Source organism: Apis dorsata, unplaced genomic scaffold (genome assembly GCF_000469605.1).
Source record: "Apis dorsata unplaced genomic scaffold, Apis dorsata 1.3 scaffold_92, whole genome shotgun sequence".
In the NCBI taxonomy this organism is placed as follows: Eukaryota; Metazoa; Arthropoda; class Insecta; order Hymenoptera; family Apidae; genus Apis; species Apis dorsata.
The window spans coordinates 619,158-623,951 of NW_006263390.1; positions in this window are offsets into that span (position 1 = coordinate 619,158).

Below are 4,794 nucleotides of genomic sequence, written 5' to 3' on the forward strand. Positions count from 1 at the left end.
TTGCTTTCTTTTACCTAAAAATATACAAAACAAAAACGAGCGATAGAAAATGATCGGTCCTAGTAAATATTATTTATATAACGATGCATCAGAAAAAGTCGCGTGATTTTGTATGCTTTCAAAAGAGATCTTGTAAAACGTAGACCTAAATCACGCGATTCAAAATAAAATATGATTATAGATGTAAACCAATTCGTTCTTATAACGAGTTTAATCGATATACGAAATATAGAATATTTCGTATATTCTATTTTCTATAAATCGATATCTTCGTTGCTTATAAGTGACTGCGCATGGTCACGAGCGAGCGAATAGCGGACTCGTCAGTGCGTGAACATGCGCAGATCTATACTATACCTATCTTTTCAAGATAGATACGCAGAAGCACAGGAACGAGCATAGAGACAAGAAGCTCGTGTATATAAATAGCTAGTTAGGGTCGATGGACAAGCTAAAGAGGCGAATGCGAATCGCAAGGATTCATTCACCTGCACTGATCACTAATCTTCGTAAAGGAAAAATGTATCTCTCCTTCACCGAATTCCTGGTCAATACATACGGTGTCATTTCAGTCGATAAAGAGTGTGTGTGAATTCAACGTGGAAAGAGAGTGTGGATTGTTCGAAATCAAGATGGAAGAATAACAGGTTATGAAACGAGAAGTGAAAATCTAATTTTGAATATAAATAATTCGAATTCGATGATCGAGCGAGATGATCGATTTTTTTTTTTTTGCTCGTTTAATCTAAATTTCGATTTTTAGTCATCGATGAATCAAAAGTGATTCGAAGATAAAATTTCGAATTGATCAAATAGCAAAAATATGCGCAATCAAAAGATGTGTTTATTTCGGTGGAATGAAAAAATTTTTTTTGGTTAGCACTTTTTCTTTTCTTTTCTTTTTTGTACTTAATGCGCCTCATGAGTCATTTTTCCTAGAGATGGATGAGTTAAAGCGAAATAACTTTGATATAACGAATGGAACGTGAGAAGAAATTCCGTGACATTTCCGCCAATCGTATTCTTCTTTTTCTTTTCCCTGTTTCGTTCCAGTGATGCGACAGATTGAACGAAACAAATCGAGAATGTTTCGTTCAATCCAAGTCGAATCGATTAATCGATTAATTTTATCATTCAACCATACCTTGGATTCCTTTTACACGTTTATGCATAATCTATAAAAATCGATATAATCTTCGAAAAATTATAGGATACATCAATCATCGAAAGATCTTACGATTTTACTTTCTCAATTGTGTTTTAACGCGTGAAAAGCCAAGTGACGACGAACTTCTATACATGTGTCGCGAAGAGGTATTCATTCGAGTATATATACGTATATACGTGGACGTTGGCGGACGTGCATTGTGCCTGGGTGAAATGCGAGCAAATAAATAGTTGGATGCCGTGGTGGCGAAAGTTTCGCGTGACAGAAAGCTCAGATAAGGCTACGAGGAAGCAGCGTTTATCGAAGATCAAACGACAGACGACATATATATACATACATATATATATATATACACATATGTCATGTATGGCAATATGCCGCCACGCGAGTAGATTATAAGTAGATCGTGAACATTGCGGAAAAATTAGCGCTGTTTCGTCGAGAAAAAAATTAAGTAGAAATTGAATTTTTGTTATTCTTCAAAGAAAATGAAAATATCTTTTAATAAAATTAACAAAATTTGTAATGGAATTACGATAACAAAATTGACGATCTCTTTATAAGAACGAAACAATGACGAATAATTGCATCTTCTCGTTGGAATGACGAAGGCGTGACAACGTTCGTATTGCTTCACGTCGAATTAACGCCACTTTACGCGGCTTCCAGCGGCACCGAAGTGGGCATAAAGAGACGGTAAAAATACGACGATTATTTTCGGAACGAGTCATGGAACCCGGTTGCTGCACCAATCAAGAACTTCTGGCTCTGGCGAAGCTGCTTCAACTATACACATGGTAACCATAACGCTATTAATTTTCAACAGTTTTTTCTTCGATATGCTAGTTTGCCATGTTTTTTCATCTACATTTTTTCCATCGTTCGCACGATCTTTCCAAAATTACACTTCGATCGACACTTGACCGATTCTCGCGACCTAATTGCAAACCCCGTCAATTTCCATGTCAAGATCGCGTTCACGATGAAAATGGATGATCGTCTTTTACCTTGGACGATCACAATCAACGCAAATAATCACAACAACACATCACACCACTGTTTATCGAGCCTTTCGTAAGACGTTCCGCGTAATCGGTGGCACGTTTCGACGCGAAATCGCGCGACAGTCGATCGACATCCGTCGCCTCGATAAGTCGATCACGCCGAGCTAAATGGCGTGGAACGAAACATCGTATAATAATAAAACCAAAAGAAAAAAAAATGAAACGAAACACGATGAAGGACGAAAAATGGGGTGTGGACCCCGTTTGGTGTAACTTTCGCCTCTTCGATGCAAACAGCCTTGCGGCAAACCAGCAACTGTCTCTTCTCTATGAGAAGCTACCGTGTCTCTCTCGAATACGACACGCGCACGCACTTCATCCTTCGTCTCTGTTTCTCTCTCTTTCTCTGTCACTCTCTTCCATTCGTTCCCTTGCACTCGCGCGCAACAGACTTTTCTTCCTTCTCGCTCTTGCACCACCATGTTCTCTCTCTTCACTGACTACACATTTCGTTCTCTTGTTCACGAACTTCACGCCTCCATCTTTTTTTCTCTCTCTGATAAACAAGCGAGTTCACCTTTTTTTTTTTACTTTACGGTCGCTTGATCATTTGTTCATCCATGAACGAAGAAAGTGTGCGTGCGAACGACATTCAGATCCTTGAATATCACAGCGGTAGTCCCGACTTCGATGGGATGTGAACACATTTTCTTCGTCAGGTGTTAGCCTAACGACCTCGCATATACCTAACCTAATTTATCTTTTCTATTTTTTTTATCACAATTAATTAATCACAAATTTTGTCACGCTTTGTAAACAACGTATTAATAATTTTTCACGATATCTTCGAGCTTATCGAACAACTATTACGAAAAATTGTTTAAAACGATCGATCGAAATACTTTTGGCAAGTAAGACAACATGGTTTACGTAACCCGATGAAACATGGTCAATAATTGAAATTGAGACTCGAGGTAAAATCAGAGAACTGCTTTCGCTGCGAATAAATTAATATCGATCGCGGTTCAATCCGCAAATGTTTGATGTTTGTTCAAGTTGGTGATCCCATATATTATTGGGTGTAAAGTGAAAAGCTCTTTCAAAACTTTGACTCAGAAACGCGATAGATGCTATTGTTATCCGAATCTGAAAGGGGGCGCTTTTTTACGAGCAGTCAAATAATATCGAGTAATTCCTATATACTATTACTACTAGATATTATATTTATATTTATGTGTGAATATGAATTTCACGATTTCTTTTTTACAGATAAAAAAGATATTTTTTACAATTTTTTATTGCTAAATTTGATTTCAATATTTGAATACTTGATTCTTTGGAAAATGACTAGTAATTTAAAATTAATAACTCAATAATCGAAATTTTTCATCTCGATCTTTAATAATTTTAATATTTTCACAATCTAGCAAGTTGAAATATTTTTTTCAACTTTTTAAGAAAGAGATATTCGTTTAACTTTGAATTTTCAATGTCACGTAACTTTACCTTAAAGACACTACAAAGAAAAAAAGTTATTGTTCGCAAAAGTTTGCTCCACACTGTATTCATATATATATGTATACATATATACGCATCTATATAGGTACTTATGTATGCATATAGAAGTTTAAAATGGTGCAATTTCCATAGTGAGAGAACCCTTTGGAACGATGGAAACACAAGAGAATGACGTATAAAAAGAAATTAGAAAGAAGCACACTTGTGCGTGCATCTATCACACAAGAATGATGAGCCGAAGGAACAAAAGCTAAGAAAAGAAAAACAATGTGCTTTCTAACGGAATAATGTCGTAGTACATATAAAGTAGAGTATGGAAACTTGGTTGTTTTCACTCCGCGACTTGAACGATCAGCAAATATCTCTCGGCAAACACTTCTTTCTTAACACATCATATTTTTTCGTAGGAGCAACGATTTATAGCATTTCTTTTAGCATTATATTGTTTATTTCAATCGCAAAAATCTCTAGTAGCAAAATTGGCGTATGCTATTGGTACACGCGCACACTTAACCTAACCTAACCTAATTTGCACATAGTTATTCGCGAATAATAATAGATATCGCACGATTCGATTTCCGGGATAAAAGTCCGACATTCACATCCGTTTATAATAATTATAATACCAGCAGTAGAAAGAGGAAACCGAGTCATCGAAATTTATGATTCGTGTCTTGCCTTATCCTGATCATAAACGGAAGGAATCGTAAACCAAGCGAGACCAAAACTGCATAGAAATCGTACATCTGAGAAAAGATACCGGTAGAGTCACGTCCGTCTCATAAAACCGACCCACGTCGCGGTGCTTAGCACAGCCACACCATGATGTGCTCTTCTAAACGAGAGAAGACGAATCAATTGAAATTCATTAAAGTTCAACCACAAACCGAGATCTCGCGTATATGAACAGAAGATTGGACAGAGGGCGCTCGTGGTGCCATCAATCGGCTATATTATTTGAACAGAAATTCTTAATTCCGTAACAATGAACGTCGCGTATCAATGTTAATTTTTATCTCGAGCAATAAGGTTCTCAACACTTGGAAGATGGTTGAGTTACCATGTATAAGACATCTTCTACGATAAGTATATATATATATATAT